This window comes from Ambystoma mexicanum, chromosome 5p, assembly GCF_040938575.1.
Source record: "Ambystoma mexicanum isolate Mex_15411 chromosome 5p, UKY_AmexF1_1, whole genome shotgun sequence".
NCBI lineage: Eukaryota > Metazoa > Chordata > Amphibia > Caudata > Ambystomatidae > Ambystoma > Ambystoma mexicanum.
In genome coordinates this window covers 1,041,296,887-1,041,316,161 of record NC_090930.1, presented here as the reverse complement: position 1 = coordinate 1,041,316,161, position 19,275 = coordinate 1,041,296,887, and the positions used below count along the sequence as shown (strand labels likewise).

The window sequence follows — 19,275 nt, the reverse complement described above, 5'->3', positions numbered from 1 at the left end:
TGACCCCACCTGTGAGATATGGGGTGTCACCACGTACAATCATGGCCAGGCTGATAAAGTATCGTGATATAGATCAGATCCTCAAATTGGCGAGAGAAATCAAATAGCTTCAATATGAATCAAACAAAGTACACATTTATCCAGACTTTTCTGCTGGGGTCCAGGCTGCAAGGAGAAAGTATGACCTTGTCAAACGTTTTCTGCATGAACGGCAGATACAGTGCGTGATAATGTTCCTGGCTAAACTGCACATTCAACATGGAGGAAGGAAGGGCACATTTCTTCAAATCTCCTGAAGAAGCTGCAGCATATATTGAGCTATCAATTCTGATTCCAGGAGGTTGTGGCCCAAATGCTGGGAGGCAGGATCGAAAATCATCCACAGCGCAGTGATCCTCAGGTGTATGAACATTGGGCAGTGTAATTAAAAATGATTGTTTGGCTATACATTGATATGACCTGCTAAATTGCCCGAGTTGGCTTTAAACCTGACAGAGTTAGGGCCCAATGTTAAGTTGCAGTTTGCATGGTGCTCCCTACAGTTCCAAGGGGTATAGGATACGGGTTGCACTGTCAGGTTGGGGTGGATGGTGAGTGATGGGGGTGGAGGAGGGAGTTAAAATGTTAACAGACATATAGTTCAATGTTTCACATGAGACAGACGTGATTACTGGTGCCACTTGTGAGTACACATATGTATATGGCGGATTTCGGGTAAAATGGTTTGGGATCGCCTTTTACGCTACTGACATGGAATGTACAGGGACTTAACAACCCTCTTAAGGCCCAGAATATTCTTGCCTATGTTAAAAGACAGAGTCCAAAGATGCTAATGCTCCAGGAAACGCATGCCCTAGGGAGAGTCCATGATGGCTTTGTGTGTAAATGGGGCCACATGAGGTACTATACTGATTACTCCTCACAAGCGAGAGGCATCCTTACTCTTGTTCACCATTCTCTGGGGTTTCAGGTTGCTGACAGTTGTGTAGACCCACTAGGTTGGTATGTTATAGTGTGGGCCGCTGTGGCTGGCTCGCCTGTAGCATTGGTCAATACTTACAGGCCTAACATTGATGACCCAGAGTTTTACCCAAAAACTTTGGATGTACTGTCATGGGATGCAGAGGCCCTATAATCTGGGGGGTCGGGGAGGGGGGATTTCAATAGAAGCCTTTATGTCAGGGTGGATAGATTGTCTGACTCCCCCAGTAACTAACTAAGGCGGGACAGACAATTCAGCAGTTAATGTTGTATTACCCATCGTCTGATGTATGGCGCATCATGAATCCTACTACTAGGGAATATACTTTCTATTCATCAGTCCATGACTCTGGCTCTAGGATAGATTTTTGGTTGCTTGACTCTGATTGGATGCCGAGGGTAAAGGAATGTAGGATGTACCCTCGTACTCTGTCCAATAGCTCTCTGGTTGGGATGTCTGGTGGTGGACCAGAGGCCTCGCCCATGTCCATTGTGGAAGATGGCTCTATCTATGTTTTGAGATGCTGATGTGGCAGAGACATTACACGGTAAAACAGTAGATTGTTTTTTAAACCAATGAAGAGTCGGTACAACGACACTCAATGCTATGGGAAATCGTTCAAGGTGTGGATGAGAGGGATGCTCCTTTTTGTGTTGTCTTGAATAATGCTCATGGGTATTAGGAGTCACCTAAGAGATGTTGACACTTGAGAGAGCTGGAGAAGGAACATGGTAGGACACATCATAAGGTCTTGCTGGGATTGATCATGGGTAATATTTTGACATTTCAGGAACTAGCATATCGTGAAGTACTACATATGTCCAAACCAATTATTGCCAGACCTATGGGCAAGATGACAAGCCGGGCACAACGCTGGGCAAAATAGCCAGGGCTGAGAGTAGTAGACAGCCCATCACTGGGATTCGAGGACACAATGGCAGAATTCTGACAATGGAAACTGAAGTTAATACCATGTTTTGTGCATATTATTCAAAACTTTATGCCAATTCTGATTTTGAATCGGAAGTGAGTCTTGAACAATATTTGAATGATGTCGAGCACTGTCGTTAGAGCCATGCCTTACTTTAGAGCAACCTGTGACAGTTCAGGAGGTAACTGCATCTATGGTGTATTACTGAAACCAAACAGAACGCCCCATGATGTGGCCTCATACCGACTGTTGGGATTAGAATAGAACTGTACAAAGAATATCAACAGAATTGCCCCTAGATTGCTGCAGGTTTTGTAAGAATCACTAGAGTGTGGTAGGCTTCCACCAGCACTTCAAGAAGCAATAATCACAGTATTATTGAAACCATACAGACCGCCCCTTGATGTGGCATCATACCGACCGTTGTCCTTAATTTCACTCGGATGCTGAAGTGTTTGCCAAGATATTGACAACGCGTCTTGTCCCACCCATGCGGGATCTAGTACATCTAGCTCAGTCTGGATTTATTCCCAACAGATTCACTGCATTAAACCTACAGAAGTTATTTTGCGTCATATCGCACATCAGCCACCAGGCAAGGGCAGTTGCAGCGCCCATAGACGCTGATAAGGCCTTTGATTCAGTGTCATGGCGATACTTATTTCAAGTGCTTTATCGCTTTAGATTTGGCCATTATTTTGATCAGTGTGTTAAATTACTGTATGCTGGCCCTGTGGACAGAGTGTGCACTAATAATAATGTATCTGAACCGTTTAGATTGGGGAGAGGTATACGGCAGGGGTTGCCGTTATCCCCTCTGTTGTTCACGCTCATGATTGAGTCGCTTGTGGCTCTAATAAGAAATAATCACAGACACAGAGGAATCAGGATAACAGGACCACCTCAGAGGATCTCATTATATACAGATGATGCACTGTTATACATCCGTGACCCTGAGGAAAACGCAGGCCCTGTCATGAACACGATTTATACATTTATACTCTGGCTACAAAATTAATAGTTCTAAATCAGAATGGTTCCCTCTCCCGACTGCTATGATGCAACCCATTGACTGCCTCGGGTTCTGCTGAGTCCCTCTCCATTTTACATATCTGGAGGTGATAATCTCTAAGGCGCAACAGACTTTATATGCTGATAACCACACAACAACACACCACCAAATGGAAGGTATGGGCCGGTCTACCAATATCATTATATGGTAGGCTTTCACTTTTAAAGATGGTAGTGGTTCCAAAATTGTTAGACCTCTTTTGTAATTTTTCCTATATAGCCTGGGCGGGTTTTCTTTAACAAAGTTAAGTCAATGGCGGTATCATTCCTATGGGGAGCGTGAGTGGCTAGGATCAGCTGGAATAAAATGACAAAACTTTACGAGCGGGGCGGATTGGCAAACCCTGATTTTGAGTGCTATTATTTAACTGCACAATTTACTGGACATTGATACACCCCTGGGTCCGCAGTGGTACACTTACCACTGGAAAGATATGGGCTGGCGCCTTCCGACCTGAGGTCGGTCATCTTCAGTGATCGATACATTGGTATAGTGTCCTTTCATCGACACCCGTTTTTATGACGGGTGTTTTGGCGCAGCATTTTTGCAGGAAAAAACTTTTCACAATTGTTTTGGGGGTGGGCAAGGGCATACAAAGGGTTGGGGGCGGTTAGGAATAAATAGAAAAAATAGGTAAATGACTGGGTGCTTGAGGGGGAACTCCCTAAATAATGTAAAAAGAAATCTGAAACGTTTTTTTTCAAAAATACTGCGGCAAAACACCCGTCAAAAAATTGTGTGTTGATGAAATGACATAGAACCGCTACATTGACTCTTGCACTTTGATCTGGTCAGGACCACGGTCAATACTTGGTCAATACTATTCCGTAGACTGGCGTTACAAACAACGGTTTCTTTATGGAACTTCTCTGGCATCCCTCCTTCGTTTGATAAGGATATTAAAAGGGCATTGGATGCAGCAAAACGACTGACAATGGGGGAAATGTTCACAGAGTGGTGAATTGTCTCCCTTGAGCACTTCACCAATAAATTAAGGAGCAGCCCTATTATGATACTGCAATACTCTCGTATGAAGGCGGCATTTCGCAGTTTGTGGCCCTCTTTTCCGAACAAACCAGAAACCCATGAATGCATAACGGCGACAGCCACAGGGGATGGGGCTAGGTGTATGGTGTTCAAACTGTACAAACTATTTCAAACTCATTTAAAATCCCAAAACATGATGCGAGAAAAGTTGGCGAAGGATTTAGGTCTTACATTGGATGATGATAAATGGAGGAGATGCTGCCTACTGACTTAGGAGGTTTATGAGTGCTAGACAGTTCAAGGTGCTGAACCAGTTGCATTACAACCCAGCCAAATTGGCTGAATCTTCTCCTGGAGTGAGTGGCGACTGTGGTAAATGTGGTAAGATTCTGGCAGATTTGTTCCACATGTATTGAGAATGCCCACTGATTTTAATTTTGTGGCAGGCGATTGCTGGAATATTGGGCGACATGTTGGATATCCTGCCAACGATGATGCCACTCAAATAATTACTGTGGGATATTGGTAAAATGTTGATAGCCACACGTCGTTTTTTTTTAACATAGCTTGTGTTATTGCAAAGAAATGTATCCTAAGACACTGCAAATGAAGACTTAAAAGCGAGGAGAGGTTGAGAGACTATATACAGGTCAATGAAAGAGAGGGATATGTGTCCATGATTACAGTGACTTGCAGACCCAAGGACATACGAATCTTATATCTGGCTGGTGCTAACATAGAGGGGAGAGCGAATAAAGGGGGAACCACTGGGTGCTGAAATTAATAGTGCATAATACATGAACTGACTGTAATATACACATGGGTGTACTGATGTTAACAGAATTACACATGTATGTGTCAAATCTACTCTGTAATACCATTTGTGCAGTTTTGGTCAACTACACCATGTATGTCTGCTAGGAAATAAAGGTTAAATACAAACAAAAATCTTTGAGGTTTCTGAACCCCCCCTTCCGAACCCCTTGATTGCTTGTGGCTCCCTAGCTACGCTTGATCGCTCTGGCATATTTGGGGGAATTATTTATGCCCCTCCAATTAAAAAGTTCATCAGTCGCCACTGGGGTGTACAGCCAGATGCTGAAAACTGTAAACAATTGTATGGTGGTAAAGTAAGACACTGGCAACTATTGCTAAAGATCAAATAGAGCAGTTGCCTTCTTTCCCCCTGTCCTCGCATACGTATGTGATATTTCATCTGTTACACAGACTGTCCTTGACTATCATTTGAAACTGAGGTATGAGTGATATCTCTTCTGTTAAAAGGACTCTTTTTGACTGGCTAATTTAAGCTGATCTGGAAGCGGTTACTCTTCTGCTAAATTCCACTTTTAACAACACATTATTTTAAGATGTGCTGGGAGTTATGTCTGCTTGAGTTAAAAGAATGCAGTCTCTTGTTGAGTGCACAGGGCATTTTTGCAACTGTTGAATATGAGTTAACTTTTTAGGATATATATTAACTTGATGCGAAACGGTTATTGTCTTAAACCTACTCTCAACCTGCTTAATGACACATTTTTGTATCCAGCTTAGTAAGATATAGGTATACTTAAAGCAGTTTGCCCAGTTGGCCCTTATTTGAAGTGCCACCACCCCGGCCCCCCTGGTTGTATTTGTGCTCCTGTTCCGACCCCCTAATAATGATTTCTACTGATGCCAGTGTATAGCAGAGAACTTTTCTATTTTAGAGGGATAAAAAGCGGTGACTGTACTTGGTCAATATTAGGTTGGGATGTTTTTAACAAATTGACTGTGTAACAATTAAACAAAAACTCCCTACAATAGAATACAGCCATAAGTATCTTGACATTCAATCCATGGGGCCACATTTTTCTGTTATTGTGAGCCCACCTTTAACAAGCTGCACTAAAATGGATCATATTGAAGATTACCCTGATTCTTGAGGGGCGCTTTTCATAATTAGCACCCAGTGCTCCAGAAAAGGTTTTGAAGTGGGAGTATTTTACTCCCTATTTTTTAAAGTTAGGAGTAAAAGGTTTTTAAGGGAGTACAAATATAAGTGAAATTCCCAATCGAAGTATTTTATAAGCGAGAAAAAATGCTTTATAGCTGGAATACAGAATTTATTTTGTAAGAAATCCTTTGCAAACATAGTTATTCCTGCACATTAAAAGAAACCTGTTCACTTCTTACAGTTAGACACTACCAATAGTAGCTTCTTCCTGTGGTACTACGTACACTAGTGGTCCAAAACATACCCATGGGGCTGTGTGGGTGAAAGCAGGGGCACAAGATCCCACATGTCTGCTTCTTATTTTTTGTTGGGAGTATTTTCACTCCCTATTTTTATTTTTTGGGAGTATTTGCCTACTTTTAGGGTGTCAAAGTGGCTGATTCACCCCTTATCTGTGGGGCTATTATCGCTGCTCCCCAATTGTAATCGAAACTGGGGGACTTATAGAAGTATTAATGCAACAATCTCATGTCGGGCACTTAAGGAAGCAGAGGGCGGTCTTACATGTAGGAAAAGTGGAGACTGGTCAGTTAGCCCAATGACTTGAAGAAAAGTGATGGCAGCTAACTGGAGTGGCTAGAAGGGGTGAAGGCACTGAAAAGGACCATACTTTATTTGTCAGTGTAATTCCTGCATTTTGCCCGTGCATAGACGCGCTCTCTCCCTCAGAACATGATTAGATGCGTTGTGCATTTTTCCTGGCTGCAGCCAGAATGCGATGCACGCATTATGGGTTATTTGAACCTGTTCTTTGCTATTTGGTCATCATATTGTTATAATCTGGATATTTCGAATTATTGCTTTGACATGTGATTATTGCGCTGTGGTGTGGTTTCTCGGAGATATTTCTGAAAGCCCCCACCACTTCAGGAGTTAACTGTAGTCAAAGAATATGCAATTGACCCCTACTGAGATCCATTGGGTGTGAATGTATCTCTAATTCTAGAAATCCTGGATACCACTCAGAGTACCGATGCTCTGAAATGTGTTTCCTCGAATGGAGCAGGTTGGAGCACCTTTGCTGTGCCCCAAATCTAAGCACTGTTGCTCTTTGCTGGATTTTCAGGAGTTATGTGGTGGTTGTGGTGATTACACAATGGTATGCCTGTGCTTTGCTTTTGTATCTGCAGCTTATGCAAACACAATAGTGATTCTGATGGCCTCTGTAGCCAACATCCTTTTAATTCTCAGGCCAGTGCGAGAGTTACTTTAGTGGTTTTCATGGGCCGGGATTTCTGGGACTCATGTGGCAGTAATTACCTACAAGGATATTGGGAATCCTCTGTTGGTGTTTTCCAAGAATCTGACCTTTTGTAAAGGAACTGTGAAATAACTGATATTCAGAGATAATATTGAAGGTTAACAATTTGACCGACAGGGTAGTTTTGCATAACAATATGGGATTCTGACAAATTAAATGTTCTTAATCCGTGGATGTATTATGGTCTACTTTGACCGTGGGCACTTTTTTAATCTCTTCCGCATTGAAATACCCAGAACATTCGGCAAATAATTGGTTCTTAACTCATGGGATTCCCTTGCAAATTCTACCACACAGTGACTTTAGTTAAATCGTGTTATTCCTCCTGACAATGAAAAAAATGCCCACTTCCTTTCGTCCTCTGTCCATTTGATATCATGATTCCATGGTTGTCATCTGCTGACTGTGCAGTGGTCCCCCTGCCCCCAGGTTCGGCTTGACCGGCTGAAAGAGCCTGACATTCAATGTGGGCAGATAATTTTCATTATGGTGTTGGCCTGCCTTGCATTCAACAAATGCATGCTCCACAGTGCACGAAAAACTATTTAGTGCAATGTGGATAGAGCGCATTCAGCGTGGTGGATGGACTGTATCACGTGAGCATTTTCACAAAGTTTAACTTTGCACACCAGGCAAACACAGCTAATTTATATGCACAGCACATGCCAAGCCATGCTGGATGTCACATGCTGTCTGTGATGTCATGCGCGTGTGGCGTGTACCGTGCCACTGGTATTCCAGAAATGTTGATCTCTAATAGGCAGTGGTGTCGCTAGGATGGGGCCCAGGCCCCTCCTCTGAAATCCTGTTAACCCGTTGGTCCCCCCTACAGTGGCGTACCGAGCGGGTGTACAGGGAGGGCAAGACCGGGATATTTGTGAGTGGGAGACCTTTCCCGCTAGGCACCTCAATGAGGGTGCCCAACGGTAAAGGTGTTCCGCTGGCAGGGCAATGTGTGCTGAGCAATTCCTGCTCAGCATGCTCATTGTCCTGGCAGCAGGACACCTTACCCTTTCAGAACGGGAGAGGTGTCCTGCTGCCAGGAAAATGTCCCAAGGAGCTCCGGGCAGCAGAGGAGCTCTCACATTGCTCTGTGTCAACACAGCATTTCAATGTGATCCATTAGGCACTGATGGGAGGGAGGATGTGTGGGGCGGGGACTATTAGCAGGGTCTTTTGTCTCTTTAGAAATGTGAATGGGAGGGAGTGATCAAAAGTGAGAAGGGTGCATAATGTTGCATGTTTTATGAAATTACTATGGCTTTAAAACCCAGGGGGGATTTGTTAGGCTCACATTAATTTGCATGATGCTATTGTGACTTTGCATGCAGAATGGGGAGAATAAAACTAAAGCTATACCATTATTGATCAACTTATTTGTATGACAATGTATATAGTGTATAGTTTGTTTACTATGAACGGATAGCTTATTATGTAATGTGGTTTGCTTCCAATGCATTGCTATAAAGTATTATTTAAGCACATGAAATGCAAAGCATATACTTTATAAATATCTATATTAACTAAACCTGGGAAAATGTGCTCAGTTCTTTAAACTGTCCATGTCAAAGTTTCACTATTTAACCAAAGTGTGTGATCCTTGGCAAATATTTAATCACACTGTGTCTTATCTCAGCTCTGTAAGTGATTCACTTCTTAGCTTATGTTAATATATCATGCTGTTATTTTAAAAAAATGCCTAATGAATATAGAGTTGCTCCATATATAATAATAGTGCAATTTAGCACCACAAAGTTGTTTGCCACTTTGGTTACTTATGGCAACTTATTCTGAATTCACTTACATAGTGCCTCCAAGTATCAAAGACTGATGATGCTCCTTGCAATGTCAATTTCTTTGAAGTCATTTCTGTTGGTGCAATCCATATGCAAATTAGGAGGTTTGAATGTATTTTGCCACAGAGCGCCTAGACACAGCTCTAATAGATGACTTTCCTGCATCTGTAAGGATTTTAGAGTTTCATTGTTTTGTTGTGTTAAAATGCCACCTGCCACTAATGTTATCAAAAAAGTAGATTGGGGCAGGGGTTGGCGGTTTGGGGGCAGGAATGAGACCATGTGGAATTGCACGTACTTCATTTGGGGGGAAAATAGCAGGACTTTTTCGTGGCTCGCCCCCTCCCCCCACTCTTGCAATGCTGGATATTCCCTGCCCCTCTGCCTTGGCTACTCTCCCTGCAGTGCTGCCTGTGGTCCGTCTGCATGGCACACACACAGGGCCGCAATGCACAGGGCCGTAATGCTGCCGCCGGGGCTGGCTATGAGCACAGCAAATGTAGTGAAGAATGCACCATAATGGTGCACACTGAACAGTGGCACAGCAGTGACGGTCAGCAGTCAGGGACCAGGGCTTGCCATTGCGACTGTACGCGTGCGCATGCATGCGCAGTTAGGTGAAAAGACAAGCCCTGCCCGTGCCCTTCCTGAGGGAATGAGGGCACAGTGAAAAAATACCTCTCAGTGCTCTTGCTACATTTGCTCTACAAAATGTGCACACAAAAACACTGCTGCGAAAGGAGCCCACAGCCCCAATTGCGATCTGCACAGACCTTCCAGAAAAGCATCTGCAGCCATATGGGACACGCACAAAAAGGCATTGTGAACCGTGGGTATTAATGCACCCTACAGCAGATGCGATCGCACCACAATATGGACACTGTTTCATTTCTAAGTGCATAAAATGGCAGGTGTCCATTACCAGCCAGTTACCACAAGCAACATCTGGACAAATTGCCCATGAAGGCCCGAAGCCAAGAGTGAACTCAACTGGTGCTGTGTGTGTGCTGGGCAATATATAGAGTTTTTGCGATATACCTATATTTTCAATATCGATATAGGATGAGACAATATCGTTAACATCACGATATATGCAACAGAATTGCTTGCTGTATAAATGCACAATTTTTACCTCCCCTGGGCCACTTTGGACTACTCTGTACGCGTCAATTTTGGAAAAGCATATACATTGCCCTTTTATAGGCGGCCCCCTTTTGTCTGTTGCCCCATCGGTGCCCCCCCTAAATTTGATTCCTGGAGACACCACTCCTAATAGGTGACTAACTGGTCCTGCTTCCTGCATGTGCAGGCCAAAAGCCCGGGCTGCAGCTTGTGCATCCGTGCTCAGCAATGCACCAGGCGCCAAAAGGAGATATTCTAGGTGCCGGCAGCAGACTGCCCCTGAGCCCGAAGGCCAGATAAGGGATTAAAAATGAAAACACAGTGTCAGCTCAGTGGCTCCTCCTTGCTATATGATGTTTACGGCGGTGGTCATTGGAGTTAGTATGGGCCTGTAGTGCAGAAGACATGCGTAAAGCTTCCCATTGCACCCTGACATTGTATACACGCATGTACTTTTCTCAAAATGGAAGGAGGACTCGTTCAAACACAACAATGCAAAAATTGATGATGCAGTGATATGGAAAGGTTAGTGACGCCTCTCATACTCGGTGGGCACCAGCCCATTGGTTTCCTGCCATGCTTGACAAAAAGCACCATCCCTGGATTCGCCCCCCAACCCTCCCACCACCAGGCACTCACAAACACCCAGCCATACGTCAACGGCCCTCCACCGAAACACAGCATGGTGTCGCCACAGCTGAGCTTCCCTGCAGGTGGCTCCACCAAGTCCTGTATTTACCTTCTTGCCACTTCATTCCTCCAGCCTAACTCCTCCTTTTCTCTGTAGGGTAGAAAGGGCAGCCTCTGCGACACACTGTTGTGGATTAATGTTATTCAGAATATAGCAGACTGCTCACATCTCCATTCCGGACCCCATCACTGAGGGACAGCCTTGCTCCCCCTGCATGGTGTTATAGGGCTAGTTGACTGGCTCCCAAGAAGATACAGGACACACGTCTTCTGTTCATGAGCTCTGCTCGTGCACTGCCGTGCCTTGCTTAGCGCTGTATTTTTTTAGGCAATGTGGTGACATACAACTAATACAATCCGTTTAAGGGGACCACACATAACACTCCTCCTTTTTCATAACAGTGACCAAAACCAAGCACAAAACATTAAATAACAGATCCCAGTTTATAAACTACAGTTCACCACCAATCCATTAGGAGTCGATCACCTATTCCTGTAAGTATGGTGGACGACCTCGGGACTCCCTCAGCGGCTATCTTCATTCTGGTGGTCTACCCTCCTGAGTCTCTTTTCCCCCTTAGACATCAGGGACCTTTTCCAGCTCTATTGATGAACCCCCATCACTACCATCTTCATTGTCCGTTCCGGCCACACTGGGAGAATTAGCCCTTAAAGCATAGGAGTGATCACCCATTATTTCCTCTGATGATGTTGTCACCTTCTTGAAGAAACATGAGTTTCTCGGTACTGTGTCACTTCCTTTGGAACCGTAACTATCGACCTCTTTACATTCACAACTTGAAGCAGGCTCAGTTCATAAATCAGAGGTGCTTTCTCAGTGGGATACATGGACTTCACCACCACAGAATACTGAGTATTCCCGCAACTTCCTCCTGGCTGTCTCTTCTTCATTCACATGTCGTCTCTCCTCCTTGACAGCTCGATTGTCTATTTCTCAAAGGCTCCGGCTCTCCGATATAAGACCTCTTGGGCATGTCCAAAATAGCACCTCTGCTGGAGCCACTTCCGTGGAGTAACGAGGCGTGGTCCAATATTCTAACAAGAACTGATACAATGCCCTCTTTAGGCATGTACCTTGTACCTTGTCCATTGGCAATCCTAAATACTTTATTTAGTGTCCGCCTAAACCGTTCTGCTTTTCCCTTGGCTCTGGGCCACACAGAGGTTATCTTTCTGTGGTGAACATCCCACTTCAACATCAAGGTCCCCGAGCAGCGTGTGGCAGACCGCTGAAGTCACGGAAGATCAAGAGAGCTGTCATCACACCTGAACACCAGCACGCAACTTAGTGGAGGCTCGCAGAAGCGGGAGAGAAAGAAGACTGAACGCTGAGGGACTGCCGCGAAGCTTGACAGCAAGAGGGAGCCTCAGCAGGTGACCGGGGTGCTCCCTACTTGAAAAGCTGTTACAAAGTCACCATTTTGAATACCGAACAATTGATGAATCTAAACAAAGCTTATTTTTTGAATATCGAATAGTTAAAGAAAACGTGGCAAAGATGAAGGTTTCCTTCTAAGGTACTAAGCTTATGACCAGCACACAAAAGAGCAGGGCGACCAAAAAGAGGAGAATTATTTTTTTATTTTTTCACCCGAGGCGCACAAGAACTCCCCAGGGGAGCCACAACCTCAACTGGCCTCCCACGGTAGCCAGAACACTGCCACTCTCGGAGATCAGGCGTAGTTATTCATGATCAGTATAGAAGCTCCCCTTTTGCTGGACGTGTAAGCTGAAAAAAAGGTTTCCCCAACCCAACCCCGTTTCAGTTTCTCAGACTCAAGGTCAGTAAGATGTGTCTCTTGGAGGAGGGCAATGTCACAAGAATTTGCTCTATGATAAGAGAATACTTTAGTCCTCTTAGTGACAGTTTTAGGTCCATTAATGTTCCATTAATGTTCCATGAGATGATGTTGAGATGATCCACAATTTTAGCATTCATTTTAACAAAGCTACTATGTTCACAGAAACATGTTACCTGGTTATCTAAAAGCAGCAAAACAAATAGAAATAACTGAAAAAGTAAAGGAAAAAGGCAGCAACCCAGGCCCCGATAGGACAAAGGAGACCAGAAAAGTGATACATAGACCACTAATAGATGACACACTGCAAAGAAACAGCAACAGCAGGAAGCACGTTAGAAAAGAGGTTCCAAGTAACACCCAGAGAGTAAAAAGTAAAAGACCTCAAATCTCCACCCCCCACCCTGAAATACACAACCTTAATGACAAAAGAAGCCCTTTCTAACCAAAGTATTGTCGCTTACCGCCATACATGGACAGCTCAACATTCAAACGTAACCACCTAACAACAGACCGCAAGAGCAATAAGCACCCCAACTAAGTCTAGCATAGAGACCCAAACGATAAAAGTAACGCCATGACCATAAAAAGGAGAGAAAGGAACCGTCCAAACAATATGCCACAGAAATGAACCATATAAGAAGTGACCGCACGTCGGACACAAGAAAGGCGTAGTTATTCAGTGCCGCCACCTGGACACGAGCACACATGCCACATGTGCTGCAGCACCTCCCGCGATGTTGGGAGCAACACGTGCATCGTCACTGATGCTAGCGAGTGCAGATCTAGTCACAGAGCCAACATGTAAGGTTGGGCCGCTGTGAAGCATGGTCACAGCCCCTGCAACCTCGTCGCCATTGTTATGGGGCTAGAGGGCCAGCTCCCAAGAAGATACAGGACACACGTCTTCTGTTCATGGGCTCTGATCATGCACTGCCATGCCTTGTGTGACACCCTATTAATTTAGGCAATGTGGTGATGTACACCAAACACGATCCCTTAAAGGAGACCACACATAACACGGGGGAGACTAAGACTGACACCTGTGAATCTGAACGCTCACACTCCTCTCCTGAAACCATGATCCTGGAACAGGTGCTCTGCTGCAAACTGCACTGGGACTGCCATACTACATATATACAGCTTCCGCACTACCTTTTTATGAACTCCGTACAACCTGACTGCATACTGCAGGACCTGTGTACAGCTTCTCTGGTATCAAATAATATATACTGCCTGCATTAAATATTGGCTCAATGCACTACTGCCTGCACTACCTGTTTACAAAGCATGGAACCTTACTCCATAATACAGGAAAGGTAAACATCTTCTGTGGTAACAGTAATGTCCACTGTCTGTATGACATATTGCCACATTGCACTCCTAGCTGAATATTCTTTTGGAATGACCTCTTGAAAGGCTGTGTTCAACCTGACTACACACTGTAAGTGCTCCTGTCTGTGTGCCTGTCTGCGTGTGAAATTCACAATGTTTACTGTACATTGCAAAAACCGAGCAAATCCATGCATTATGACAGAATTGTGGTGCTGGCACAGTCCAAAATATGTCCCTTACTGCTGCATTATGGAGTCTAGTCTACGTATGTTCATTGTTGCTGACATGAGGATGCCCGTTACTGCACTACTTCAGAAATGTAAACAATGAGCAACATTTGTGCAATACTGGAGCATTATAAAAACTGGGCAAAATAGGAGTATTACTCTGGCATTGTGGTAACTGAGCAAAATATCAGCATTACACCAAGAGAACTCTGCGCATTGGACAAATAGGCACATCATTATGGCATTGCGGAAACTGGGAAATAAACGTAACTAGGGCGTTGAGGTAGTTGGTGCTGCCTGTTTACTTGGGCATTGTGAAAGGTGGTGGGATAGGTGGAATGCAATTTAGGAGACATTGCAGATATGTTTGTTAAGGGTATATCATAATGTGGCATTTTGGGCTAATGTGCTATTGTTTTGTTTCCGATTGGTGCTATTATATGCCTGAAGAGCATAAAGAAGTATGTGCACACATTTGGATGTAGTGTATCATTGCGATGACTTGCAATTTGACAAGGGTGTGAAAGCCTCAGCTTTTTTTGATGTTTATTAAATAATACAATTATGCATGTAATTACATCCCTGCAAGGGAAATCTTCTAATCAGGTTCCCCTATCATAAACTCCATGCCACATGCATAGTGTGTACTTGTGCCCTGCTGCATTAGTATCATGATTCACAGCACCTGCTCTACCAGTGGCACAGAGCTGGTTCGTAGGTCACAGGTGCAGTAACTGACAAGTCTCTGCAGCACTGAGGCTGCATTTAAAATAGGCACCCCGTTCCAAAAACTGCATAACACGAGAGATCTTGTCCTGGTGGCACAACACACTGTAAATATAAGCCATACCTGAGTTAAGGTCTGGTGGCAAGCCTCTCGCAGAGTTATCCCAGCCACATTCAATTGATTTTGCACAGGTGTCTGCCCTGTGGGCCCAGTTCAGTTGTGGAAGGATTATGTGTAGTCCTCACAGACAAAGCCCACCCCTATCCACTGACAGGACTGTAGCCTTGTGGGATTGCTTCTCTGTTCCTCTGTGAGGGCAGGTGACACCCTTGCCCACAGGACAGCCACTCCACAGGATGCTGGCCAGTGAACAGAAACCAAGAGGCACACCCATTCACAGAGAGCCAGGCCTCACATCAGGGGCAGCATTTCTAAAGGCCTTTGATCCTATTGAGAAGGAATGGGGGTAGGGTTAGTGTAGCCAGAGAAGGGTCTGTATAGTTTTGGGAGGGTTTACCCATCTTGATTCTCTCTGCCACTTTTTCCTGTTCCCTCCACTTCCTGTGGAGCAAAGCACTTTAGGTGTGAATTCAGAAGGGCAAAGTCCACTCATTTCAAGAGCAGGGATTGTATCCCTAAAGCGGGCTAGCTTTAGTCCAATCACCTTTAACCTTTAAAAGAAAGGGCCCCACACCACTTCTTTGCATCATCTTGGGAATCATCTTGAAGCACCTTTGGATCATCACTCAAGAAGATTTCGCTGGACCCTGCTGAGAAAGCAGACCTTTTTAAAGTCCTCGAGTTCTGAGGGGAAGGCAAGTGTTCCATGGCAGAGACCAGCTATATCCCCTAACCGTCCCCAGGGAACTCTGCTGCTGGACCATAAGCCTGCCTCCTTGCCAGCCACTTGTTGCCTAGGACCATAACGTATTGCAGGTCCCCTGAATGTGTGTAACAGCCTCCCTTGTGTTTGGGAACCCTAGAAACGGGTTGACATTGGCCCTTGCGACCCTGGATTGGGACTCACAGCATTCTGGGAGCCAAGACGGCTGGGATCCTAGTGTGTTTTGCTGTTTACTGCTTGGAGCATGCTTCATGATCTGTCCAACACATTTGAACCAGTAGAACCCACCGTTGCGGCCACTTGCTGTCTTCTGATCTTCGCACAGCGCCAAAATGTCTGGTTCGGCACTACCGAATCACCCAGAACTACAAAGTAGGTACTATTGACTGGGCCCTAGAGAAGGGTTAGGTCACTTTGAATCCTTTTAGCTCACATGTACATCTCCTTTTTCAAGAACATTTTTGCTTCTGTTTGCCTTTCACCTTTGATTCATTACCCAGAGTGCTGCATCTATTACCCTTACTTATTCAGTTTTTGTGCGGTGTTTTTCTAGTTAGTTATTATTGTACATGGTGTGTTTAATTAAAGTGTGTATATTTTTTTTATAGAACCTTGATTCGACATTCCTTTATTTTGGATTGTAGTACTTTGCTGTTTGGGTTGCTACTGAAGCACATTCACACTCCTGTTAAGAGTATAGCCTTCCCTCGGCTCACGTAATCACTAAAGGTGAAGGAGGTATATCTCTTGACTGTGCCTTTTTAACCTTTCTGATTGTGTTGGCTCTAGGTTGTAGAAGTTTGAGGGCTGAGAGGGCATTTTAGCTTTTACTAATCCTTGTACTCCTGCAGGGAATAAGTCAATTTGTCACAATCGTGCTTATGAATTAGGGCAGTTTCGTGCTAACATCTGAACTACCACATGCTTGGGAAGTGTTTACAGACATGGTGCTATCGTGTTTCAATGTGTGAGCTGGATTCGCGAGTATGGAATTTCATCTGATTCACCAGAGCTAACTAGTACTCATGCTGAGGCTCACTGCAAAAGGCCACACAGGAGCCAGAACCCACCAAGAAGTCCCATCAACACTAAAGCTTGGAAGAACGTTGCCTGCATTTATTATCAAAAATGCAACAGAAAAATAAATATTCAATATTGACAATCTGCAAGTGATGAAAACATATATCGGATTCAACTGAATGTGTGGCAGGAGGGCAGGGCTCCTATTTCTGCCACTCCCCATGGGAACGATACCAGGAGGCCAAAGACCCTGGACCTTCACTAACCGCACCCTGATCCTGCTCCCCAGGCTCCTACTGGCACAGAGCACTCCAATGAGCACCGGTTCAACCATGTCACTGGCTGACACTGGGGCCACTCCTAGGGGAAAGTTTTTGTCCAAATAGTCCTTTTCGTGTGCCCCCTACTGCCGCCTTACCTTATATTAGGGCTGGTGGGCAGGAAAACTGCTTCTAAAGGGGATCTCATCAAGGGTATGGCTCTTCTGGGTGAGGGTCAGGGACAGTGACATGATGGCGAGGGGAGGCGATGTGCCCGCTCACTCTCAGCTGCTTCTTTTATGCCTCCTTTTCCCACAGTTGCTTCGCGGCATCGCCCTAAATACCGCCAAACCGCTGCATCGCCACTCATTCCTGACCTACGTCCCCAGACGGCCCCGAAATGGAAAGGCAGGTCATCGAGGGATGCGGGAGCAGGACCTTCCCCCTTCCTTCCTGCTGGTACAGCTCCTCCCACACAAACTGGCCGCCCCGGCATTACACCAGGGTTTGCTGCCAGGAGCTAAATGTCATTTTTACCATTGGCACCTATAGGACAATCAAGCACCACCTGTCCTGAGATCACCATCTAATTATCATTGAGGTTAAGTGAGATCAAACACAATGTAAGTGCCCTGTTAGCCACTCATTCTCCTAAAACAATTTGAGGTGGGAGTGTGTCGGCAGATGAAGGGCCAGCCTCCCCTGTATTGGCCCTGTATTGTGACAAAAAAATGCAGTGTGGTGGTTTGCAAATCTGGGCTACTGTTTTTGGGGGTTGGGGGGCACTTTTTAAGGGAAGAAATTTGGCCACTTTTTATGAGGAAATGTGTTCCTCTTTTTGGATGGGGGTCCACTGTGTGTGTGGTGTTGAGCGCTACTTTTGTTGTCCCAGTCCGACCCTGCCTGCTCCCTATTGTAGGCTACCGAAAAGATGCATTCATTGCCACTGTGCCCAAGACATTGCTCCAGACCTTTTCATAAGGGTTGTCGGTAACCATGATTTTCATGCCCGTCGAGTGCTCTGGAGACGCCATCATTCAAATTAAGACCCTGTGAGCCACCAACTTCGATGCAAGCCTGCTCCACGGACCCACCTCCACTAGGCCGCTGAAGGCCCTGAGCATTGCCGTGCTCCTGAATCATTGTGAAAATTCAGGATGGGGTTAGCCCTCTGTTTTGTGCCAGCGTGCACAGGCCTGTTGACTGCGCAGCTCAAATCCCGAGAAATAGCCATTTTCCGGATGCAATTAATGGGCATCTTTGTTATTGGCGTACTGTGGAACTATGGAAACATCCGGACAGGCTGTTCTCATGGAAGCACTCAGATGCAGAGTACTCTTTCCTTGGAGCTTAGCAGGAATCTCCTGTAGCCTCAGAGTGCTCAATACTTGCATTATACATATGAAAGTCATTTATATTGGCATCAAGACCAACACGCGCAGAGATTTGCAACATGGTGCTCTCCAGAGGTTTTTGACTGTAACTCCCAGGATCCTTCATAGGCTAAACTGGCTGGGGGTGATGGGAGTTGTAAACAGCATAAGAACTGGGACGGAACAAGACGGAGCAGAGCGACGGCAACGTTTGTCCTGCCGAAGCACTGCTGGAGCTCTGCTCCTTCCCAAGGCCCAGGGGCTAGGCCAAGAAACTCACAGGTCTGTTCCCCAAAGAAGACTGGGCACACTAGACTGAATGCAGAAACAGCCAAAGATTCACATCCTGTTCAGAAGCTGTCCAAATTGGTACATATGCAGGGTCGGACTGGAGCATAAAATTGTCGCTGGCCCCAATGAAAAAGTGGCCCACTGTTGCAAATGGCAGTTCATTTATTTTTTAACAGGCCGTTGGAATAGTATCCATGCAGGACTTTTTTGACAACAAACATATGCTGCAAATTGTGCAATTTAAAGTATATTTATTCAGCAACAACGGTCAAAACTAACAGTTGCATAGTGAAGTTACTCATCAAACTGGCCTACATTGGCCAAAAAAGTGGCCGGCTTTGACCAAAAAAACTGACCCACACTATCATTTTGCCTTTTTGGTTCGGGCATCACCCTATTGCCCTACAGGCCAGTCCGAGCCTGTATATATGTCTTGCAATTTACAGACAGGAAGGGAGTCCGACACCGACAGGAACCGACAGGAACTGTGGTGTCTTGACCTAGCTTTTAAATCAAAGCTCTTAAAGTGCTGTACAGTTTC

The 19,275-nt window shown here is 45.1% G+C and overlaps 1 protein-coding gene across 2 annotated transcripts in view; it reads left to right on the top strand.

The window, feature by feature from the left end:
* Positions 1-19,275, top strand: part of GMDS (GDP-mannose 4,6-dehydratase) — a 3,238,640-nt gene that overhangs the window by 424,228 nt on the left and 2,795,137 nt on the right. The gene's annotated exons all lie outside the window — the stretch shown is intronic.